We start from the raw sequence: 10782 nt of genomic DNA, 5'->3' as shown, positions 1-10782 counted from the left end.
CTTAGATGTGGATTACCTATTTCTTGAACAAAAACAACAACAATAAACAGCCATTAAGATTCTTGGAGCTAAAAGTTGACTATATGCTATGCCTTTGCTGCTTTTATCTGTAATTTTCAATAATAGCATTATCATTCAGTAGTTCATATATTCAAATTCTTAGAACTATGATTGATTTATGTCAATAAATTCTTTGACTCTTCCAGTAACTAATTTGACACACACACACACACACACACACACACCTTGCTGTTTTATATACATAATTTATTGTTTTACAAAGCAGGTAAATAAGAAATGAATGTCATGAAGTATGGAACAGATTTTGAGCTTTAATACTTATTTTTATCAGTATTACTAGTATGACCAAGTTTTCAATGTAATCTGATGAGTATATTTTGCAATATGTCAAAGGCAATGAATCATGGTTAAATTTGAAATGTCTTGAGGGCTAACAATAATTTTAGATTGCATTCACAGATTTGGGATTGTGGCAGAAGCAGATGTTTTTTACTCTACTTTATGCCACTGGGTGTCAGTAGCTCATCTTTTTGATTCTATGATGTAGAGGTGAAAGATTTGGATGTGCTGGAATCCTTGTGAAATCAGCCATCAATCCAAATGTATTTTTTTTTGCGGGGGGGGGGAGTTCAGGAGGACTACAGCCCAAGTCAGCAGCCCAAGAAGGCTGTGAGCTCAAGACTGCTGCCTAAGACTGTAGCCCAGTTTATTTCAAGTTCCGACCTTAAATACTCTTCTTAAAACTAGGGAACTGCCAGAGGCTATATTCATAGTAATCAAGTCACAAATAGGAAAAATGAGAAGCGATTAACATTGCCCAAAGTCATCTTGATAAGAAGTGATTGACATTGCTTAAAGTTATCATGATAAGAACTACTTCCTTGTGTACACAATTGTGTGGGTCCAAGGTCACTGACCCCACAATTAGTCCCCAACATCTCCCCCGTCTTTATTTTAAAAGATGCAAACCCACCTGTTTTAGGTTGGGTGGATCGCTAACTCTGCCTCACCTGTCATGGGGAACTTCTTCAGATCAAGCTGAAGGCCCTGTCTTAGGTTGGTCAGAGCGCATCCCCTCTTACCCATCTTTGACTGCGATTCCTCTCCAGGGGGATCTCATCCATCTGGGGCTTAGATCTGTGGAGTTGTTCTTCAGGGTTTAGCAATGAATTTTGCAAGATCTTTACCACACAAGGCAGGCAAATAATAATTATTATAAGCAACATTCCTGGACCAACGAAGGTCATCAGCAAGCCTTTTAGGTTATTCAAGGAGGGAACATAGTGCTGAGACTGTTCAAATAACTCTTTGTCTGCCTTAGTGTCAAGAGATGGCGCCTGCTACTGTTAATCCAATAAACCTCCTAGGGCACATTAGGTCTTTCAATTGTTGTAAAACCAAGATACCAGAATCTTCATACCAGGTTCCAGACATAGTCACAGGTAACATAATAAAAGGTGGTTCTTTAACAAGAACAGAGGTAGCTAATCCACTATACATCAATTTGTAAAAGAACAATTATCGCATGTTACATTAAACTGTGCAGAATCAATGGATATGTTAAAAGGTCCATACATAATAGCAAAAGGAAGAGAAACACAGTTCTTTTGATAGGAGGAGCTGGGTAGAATTAGCTCCTGACCAGTCTAGTAGCTGTGAGGAAGTCCCAGTAATATTGGTGATAAGGTTGCTTTTGATCTGGCACTCATATCCAGTGATAGACTGCATCTCAGCGCATCCTGGGATGGAGTCATTGTCCTGAAGTTTAAAGCACATTGGGGTGCTGATCCCAGAAGCAGGGAATCTACCCATTTGGATGTGTTGAATAAATGGATCAGGAGCAGTCCCATATGCTAATCAGTTGACATGCAGAAATAACTCAGGTCCTTCCCACATCACAGGATACACCACTGGAGGGTTGGGGATGTAGGTCCAGTGAGTCACTGCTTGGATGGCCACTGTCACTCTCCACAATCCGAACACAGCGTTCAGGCAGCCAGCAGGCGTCATTTTCTTCCTGTGAAAAAACACATACATGCCCTCGACCCCATGTTAGAACAGGATCGTGTCCGTGCCAAGCACCAGTTAGGGGATCCTTCCACTTTGCTAAAGCAAAAGCACGCTGCTTTCTTTTTTCTCAGAATCGCTGAGCAATGGATAAATAATTTAAGTCCAAATTCAAAAAATTTAAAACAAACAAAGCATGATTATGTATATTCATGGGGTAGCGGGCTACAACTCCCCCTTCTGTATTTTAACAATTTGATATTTTAGTAATCCATTAGCTTGCTCCACAATATCTTGATCTTGAGAATGATAAGGAATGCCTGTAATGTGAGTGATGTTATAAGAATGGCAGAAGGATTGAAATGCACGGCCTGGCCTGCATAACCAGGACCATTATCTGTTTTCATTTGTGAGGGAATCCCCATCACAGCAAAACAGCGAAGGCAGTGGGAAACACAATGTTTAATAGCTTCCCCAGCAAGGGGGGTGGCCAGGATGAAATTAGAATAAGTATCTACTGTAACATGAACATATTTTAACTGGCCAAATGATGGAATGTGTGTGACATCCATCTGCCAAATGTGATTAGAAAGCAGTCCCTGTGGATTTACACCTGTATGGGGAGCTGGTGAGAAAGGCACACAGTTGGAGAAAGTTTTAACTATTTGTCGTGCCACTTCTCTAGATAATTTAAACTGTCGGTGCAAGGCTCGACTGTTTTGATGATGGATGGCATGTGACTGCTTAGCAAGTTCAACCTGAGTTAAATAAACTCTGGTGGCAGAGTCAGTAACTGCATTGCCCTCACTAAGGCATGCTTTGGCAAGCTGCTTCCAGTCATTTGGGCATAAAATGTCAGTACACACGGACTCCAATGTTACTCGAGTAAAAGAGGCAGTTGGTCCATATTGGGAGAAGGCACTCTTTAAGTTCCCATAATAGTTTAAAAGGAATAGGTTGGTGGTACACTTGTTCATCGTGATCAACTAAAATAGGGAACAGCGAGACCCTGAAACATCTTCCCTCTTTTTAGCAGCCTGAGCCAGGTTTAGTTGCGATGCACTGTGCCTGGTCGTAGTGCCTGTTAGGAAGGACTTGTTGCTAGGGCCTTCAGGCATGCCTAAAGGTTGAAAAGAGGGTTGGGGCCATAAGGCTGCAGCTGGAGGCAGTGGGAGTGGGGGATAAGGATTAGAATCGGCCACAATAGTGGCCGGAAGGTCATATTTATTTCCTACTTTTGGGGGGACTCTCTGCTCTATCCCCGTCTTTGATAGTAAATGTAGAATTTCTTTAAGCATCTCCTCCACCGTCGCCGGCCGGTCCTCCAATGGCTCATCATATCTTTCTTCCTTGATATTCAAATATGAATCCTTATACTCAATATCTACTGGCTATTGTTCCCTTTTTATGATCTAACTTAAATTCTCTCGGGCTGTGGCATATGGCTCAGCCTCAGGTTTCTCAGAAGGGTTCTTTAATTCAAGATTACATTTGGCACTCTCATGTCGAAGATCTAAACATTCACTTACTAAAGTAATAGCCTCTGCAGGGGTCTTTTCAGGACCATTTATACCATAATAATCTTGAATTCCTTTCCCTACCCTTAGCCAGATTTCTAAATTTAGGGTTCCCTCCTCTGGAAACCATGGGCATGCTTCCTCTATAAACTGTAGGAAACTCTCAAGCTGCCCTTGTCCCACCCGCGTTCCACGGGCTTGAAGAATGTCCCTAAGGACCTGCACATAGAGCCTGCGGCTGTCTTGACCCATAAATTTTTACTCCCGACTATCCACTCTCCCGCTCTCTCACTCTCTTAAGATCCTCTCTTAAGAGTCCTACGACACATCACTCCCCACAGTGGGGTCCTCCACCATCATCCCTGTTCGGGCACCACTTGCTGGAGCCAGCCGGCAGCAAACCAGGGTTCCCAGATTGGGATTCCTGAAATAGGGGGCAGGGACTAGGAAAAAATAGAAGAGAGACAAACAGATGGGGTTCGGGAGGACTACAGCCCAGGTCAGCATCCCAAGAAGGTTGTGAGCTCAAGACTGCCGCCTAAGACTGTAGCCCAAATGTAGTTTTAATTCTTTTTTCATAAAGCTAAAAGATCTGGGGCCAAGAGTTTGGCCTAGTGTTAGTGTGTTTTTCTAGCATGCACCCAGTTTGATTCCACGGTACCGTATACATAAGAAAAAAATAAGAAAAAATAGCTAAAAGATCTGGAGTCATGTAAAGAATATAGAGCTACCTCTCAAAGCTTGTACGTATCTTTTCTAGTATTTTATGATAGTCGAGTATCATAAGAAATATATTCAGTGATGGGCTAGGACAGAAGGTAATGTCCAATAGTGCAAATTCCCTTTGCATTACTGTCATTTATTTTAGTTCATCTTCGATTAAAGAAACATTATTCCATTGTTAATATTTCCCTATCAATCTCTAAGTTTGTCATGTAATAAAAAAATGGGATGGCAACTCACTTCCTCTGACTACAGGGGAAGTTTTCACTTTGCATATTCAAGATAGTCAAAATTTGGAACTTCTTTTTCTTCTGGTTCCTTTTCTCCTAATCCTCTTCCCCATCCTCATTCAGCTATTTCCATTTTAATTAATGGTTCCCATGTTGCTGAGTATTTCTTCTTCTTGAGGGTCTTGGCTTCTTGAATCCGAAGGATCCTCTGATACTCAGGTTAACTGGCATTTCTTTTTCAGAACACATATCAAAACTAAGAATGGCTTGTATGTTACTGTTATTTTGCTTAATTTTAAAATGTTTAATTTTGAGAATATTTATATGCTTAGATAGGATATATGTTAGATATAATATTTGAACATTTCAAAATAACATAAAAGGTTCCCATAATCATTCACTCAATTTCAACAATTGATATTAATTTACATAATGAAGTTGCAATATCAGCACAAAGAAATTGTCATTGTTCCAATGTGTTTACAATGGTATGCTATTTAATAACATGTATCTTTGCCTTAATCAAAGCAAAAAATATTCCATGCAGACAGGCAGACAGAGACCTCTTACTGATGCTCTTTTTATACAAAACTGTTTTCCCTGCCACTCCTAACATCCTGGTAATCATGATCTGATATCTGTCTCTACAATGTCATCATTTTGAGCATGTTGTTTATTTTGAGAATGTTGTTCATTTTGAGAGTGTTGGTTCAAAAAGCCAATGTATTTATATGTAAGTATGTGCACGTATGTACATAGATGAGCGTATATGTTTACAGTATATAAATGGTCATGTTTTAAGATATATTTGTGCTTGCACATACGTATGCATGCATACATGTATGTATATGTATGTATGTATGTATATATGCATGTATGTATATGGATTGAATCCAGAGTCTGGTATATGCTTGTCTGGGGTCCCTACCACTGTGCTTATCTCCAATCCCACCATGAACTCATTATTGTATCTAATGACCTGTTTTCTTACTGGTATGGCTCCATGGCTGGAAGAGATAGAAATAAGGACAAAATCTACACTGACTTCAGAGGGGATGTCCACCCTAAATATTAATGCATTGTTTGCTGGCTGTTTGAGTAGTATTCTGCATGTTGTCAGGCTAGTCCTGAACTCCTGGGCTGAAGTGTTTCCTGCTGCTTCACCTTTTTTACATAGCTGTCACTATAGGAGCACCAGAATCTGCAATTGCCTATTTAGTTTTCTTTTCTTTGTTTTTGTTTTTTGTTGTTTTTTTTTTGTCTGTTGTGAGACTTGAGTTTTGGCCTGGGCACTATTCCTGAGCTCTTCAACTCAAGGCTACTGCTCTACCCATTGAGCCACACATAGTGCTACTTCCTGTATTCTGGTGATTAAGTATCTTGGACTTTTTAGTGCCCAGACCAGAGATCCTCAGATCTCAACTTCCTGAGTAGTTAGGATTACAAGGGTGAGCCACCACATTCGGCCTATATTTCTGATTTCTCTGCTGGATGGTCCTAAACAACAAACAATTATTGGAAGACCTTTGAATTTTTCAATTTAGGAGTAAGATGCAGCAATGAATAGATGAATCCTGGACATAGTCTAGTTTTACCAATGATTTTATAGTGTTTTCATAGAAAAAAACAAAAAAATGCAAAAAATTCACAGACAACATGAATAGAAATATCCTGTGATTACTTCAACATATCTCCATATGTTGAAGGCACAGGACCTGTATATAAAAACTGCTCAAAGTTTGTTAAATGAAAAATTGGTGAATAGCATTTTATAATAGTTAGCTGTCGGAATAACATCAGTGGAAGAGCCTTTCCCAATAGAATAGTGGTAAAAGTGCATGCAGGGCTAGTGATTCTGAATACAGTCTGGTAGGGTAGGTAATCACACAAAGAGTGATAGGTACACAGTTGAATCAAAAGAGTGATAGATACACAGTTGAATCAGGAGGGCTAATGGCACAGAGAGCAAGAAAAAATTTCATTCCTTTTGTTCTACCTACCAGTGACTTTTTACAAACTTCCCTCAAATAATTGCCTATCAACATATGTAATTCACTTTTATTGTGCTAAAAATACAGCATACTTTGGCAAATTAAATTGAAATTTTATTTTGCTGTTTGCCGCTCCACAAGAAACCTATCCTTCTGATTTTTCATCACTCTTACTTCTTCTGCCCCATAATAGCATCTCAGTCCAAGAACTTGATTTTTATGCAGTTAATAAGAAAAGAGATGTAGACTATTTATAACTTTGAATCTTGTTCCTCTCTGTCTCTCTCTTTCTCTGTCTCTCTCTCACTGTGTTATTTCCATACCCCTTTTTTCCTTCCTAAAACTTAACTTTCACTGGATTATACAGTGGCTCACTGATAGTACTGGTCATTAAGGCTTTTATTATTAAAAGCCAGGTCCATACTCATCTAAAAGCTTGCATATTCAAAATTTATTCCCTGAGTAGGAAAGCTGAGAGTTCAGGATTGCTAACTATACTACTGATTTGGGGAACATTGATTTTTTTGTTTGGTTAAGTTTGTTTCCCAGGTTGATCTTGAGGTCCTGGGCTTGAGATTCCTACTACATCAGTATTTTCAGTAGCATGGACTATAGGCATACTCTACTATACCAGGCCCAATACAGTATTATAATTTCTGTCACACAGGTTTCTTGGGACCAACAGCTAGTCCTTATTTCCACTTATGTCCATAGGCTGTTTTTTTCTGGTCATATCACAAACAGGGAACCATGGTGGATGTGGAAATTTATACCTGTCTTCTTTCATTTAGTGTCATGTTTTTAGACTTGGTGTAGTCCTGTGAGCATGAGGTTTACTGCCCTCCAGCTTGCCAAGTTCATAGCAGAAGACTCCTTACCTGAAGATGTCACATTTGCATAGTCAGGGTTCTAGGCATCACTGCTGGCACATAATGGAGACTCTAGTGACCATTCCTTTTCTTTGTGAGTCACCTAATCTGAGAGATAAGGTTCAGTGTAAGTGGCTTTTCTGTACTGGTCCAATAACATCCTTCAGAAGATGCAGGTCAGTATTTAACTCTTTCTACCAACAGCTAGTTAGTATTCACAGGACTGTTGGGTCTTGGGATCCTGTTTTCCTCCATGATATCCTGGGAATACTTTTCTATCAACTTGTCTTTAGAGCGTGATCTCAGTAGGTAAGTACTATTTTTTCCTTCCTATGGATTTTTTTCACATGGTTTGCATGACAATTTTCTAGGATTTCATTGGCATACAAGACTTTCCAGTTTACAAATATTGGAATAATCTCTGTTTAACTTATTGTCTTATCTTTAATCCTAGACAAGAGGCTATGTTTTAGAAAACTTCTCAATATATATTTGTTTAACAAATATTCACTATCTAGCATTCTACATGTAGTTGAAGTTGGTTTATATCCATTATTTTGATAATGAAATATCATACCCTGCATTAATTCTCAGCGGGATATTTGATGAATTTTTCAGGATGGGTAGCAAAAGACGTAGGATTAATGAGTTCTGAATGGAGCGAGGTATTAGGGTAGTTGTACAAGAAGTGTGACACTACTAATTCAATATTTTTTTGCTAACCTGTATTTTTAATTCTCAAATGTTCAGTTCTTTAGTTTTTGTATAGCTTCTAGTTTTTAAGTCTTTTCATCTTATTAAAATACTCTGAACAAAATTAATAAGGCTGTTCAGTTTAGATCACAAGTGTAATCTTTCTGTGGTGGTGGTTCTGAGGTTATTTAGTGTTCAAGTCTTAGCCATGCTATGTAGATGTATATAGGTTTTATATTCTGTTGTGCTTCACCAAAGAGACTGCTCAGATTAGGTTGTTGGTTACACTGTGGATACATTCTCAAAATTTGCTATTCTACTTTGTATTGTTATGGGGTCAAGAGGAGGGGATTCCACATCCCTCCAGGTGGGGATTCCACGTCCCACCAGAGTCCACCACACAGAGACAGTCTCATATAAAAAGGTGAATATATTGGAGAAGTAGATGGTGAACTGACCGGCCAGGGGAAATAGTTGGTTAACTGACCGGGCAGGGACACAGTGCAGACTCGGGAGCTGACACTGTGAACCCCGAGCGGCTCTCACACTGTGTTTTTAAGGGCAAAACCCATGCAGTGGAACCTGGCCACACACAGGTGGCCAATGGGATAGTTACATACACAGAGGGACCATTGCCAGCCCCAGCCACACGCAGGTAGCCAATAGGGTTACAGCACAGGGTTTGAATTTACCTATCACCTTAGTTGGAGTTGGTGGGCAAATTGGAAAGGTCTCCACACAAAGCAGGCCCACCCTCACCCAAGCGGATATCCCTCCTCATGCAGAGGGGGGGGGAAGAAGGTAAAGGTTGCCCCTCCCTGGAAGGGCAAAGGTGGCTGGGCTCTACCATTGTCGACCTTCCACAATGGGGCAGGGAACTCTTAGGCATTCCGGATGGCACCAGTCCTTGCTCCCCTTAACACTCCCAGCTCCCTTTAACAGTATTTCTTCCAAGTGTCCTCAGAATACCCATTAGACGAGGGTTTCATGCACAGATTAAAAAGTATTCTTTCTAGTTCATTCGCCTCTTTGATTTCTCCTGTATCTTTGAATACTACCAAACCTTTGTACAGTATACTTGGCTGGAGTGCAGGGGTTTTACCTTCATTGCACTTTTACACTTGTCTTGACCAAGTCTGTCACAAAGAAAACATTTAATAAGAGAAAAGTTACAGAATTTCCCCTATATACCATCACAATATAGAAATCATACTTCTAAGTCCTTTCTATTATTAGTAAGATTTTTGCAGAGAGATATATTCCTGTACAATTTTTCCATCACAAAAGCAAAGCCATACTATGACATCAGATTTTACTCATAAAAAAGAAAGTTAAATGTACTGGATAGTTATATGATTCAGGAGAAATAACCCCCAAACAACTATATCATGGTGTTTATTCTTCAAGATTTGATTTCACTATTCAACCCAGATATTAATATATTTAAATATTCAGCAAAGTGATATATGAGTGTTTCTTGGTTGTTTGTACTTCCTGTGGAAAGAAAATGACAGTTCATCCCATTGACCAACAATAAAAGCATTCCCTTATTTTTCAAATAAGTTTTTCAAACAAACTGCTTCCTTTTTAAAATAAAGTGCCCCTTTTGTAAGCTTTATTTGTTGCGGCTTTCAGGTCTGTTGTGAATTAAAATTTCAATCTGACTGAATCTTCTATTTTCAGATTAACATCTGGTTTGGGGTTTAAAATGTCCTAGTTTATAGCTGATTCAAAACCTGTATAATGCTGTATTTTTGTCTTTTTTCCTGCTGTTATTTGATCACAATTTGTTGATGTACTTTATTCTGCTAATTACACTCTGTTAGCTCACAGCATTTTTATTTCTCTTTAATCATCATATTTAACATAACGAAGTAGTTGTGTGAAGGGGTATCAATTCAGTGTTTCACCTGATCAATGCCACCTTTTGATCATTCCTACCAAATGTATCTAATTAACCTCCTTATTTGATTCATTTTTCATATATGTTCATTAAATTGCATTATGTGTTTATCTACTCTTCCTTTGTCTTAGTACAATGCCTCCCCTCAGTCTTATGCTCCTCTGGGAAAACAAACTTTACTTTCTTGTTAATTGACTTGGTAAACTGTATGTTATTTGTTCAATGGAGTTATACTATTTGAATCCTTAGCTGCTTATGCTATTTGTTTTGGGTATATATATTCCTATGGCCTGGTATATATTTTTATGTATGTTCATCTTTAGATATAATTTCTACATATGAGAAAATATATGCCCTTTGATTTTCAACCTAATGGATTTAAGTTTGTCATAGATAATCATTTTATGTTCAAGTATATTCCTATGTTCATCAGAGGCCTCATCATAAATGGATGTAGAGTTTTGTCAAAGCATTTTTCCATATATTTTTATTGTAATAGAAGGGTTACATTATATTCAACAGATAGAAAGTGCATTACTTCACAAACATTGATACCCTTTTCTTATTTTGGTCCCCGTTTCTTTCCCCCCACTCCTGGCCCTCATCTTGTTTTCCCCCCTTCCCTATATAATTACAAATAACCAAATATGCGTTATACAGTGTATCAGATAACAAGGTGAAATACTGTAACAACATGAGATAACCAAGGGACAGCAAAGGAGATGACAGATAACATAGCACATTAAAGCCAACAATCACTCATTATATGGCTTTTGTTCCTATATTCTGGGGGTCCTTTCATTTAGTGTCATAGTATATGACCATACG

The sequence above is a fragment of the Megascapheus bottae genome, chromosome 1 (genome assembly GCF_031878675.1).
Source record: "Megascapheus bottae isolate mThoBot1 chromosome 1, mThoBot2.hap1, whole genome shotgun sequence".
In the NCBI taxonomy this organism is placed as follows: domain Eukaryota; kingdom Metazoa; phylum Chordata; class Mammalia; order Rodentia; family Geomyidae; genus Megascapheus; species Megascapheus bottae.
The sequence above is the reverse complement of the archived record's forward strand: the minus strand, read 5'-3'. Positions refer to the sequence as shown.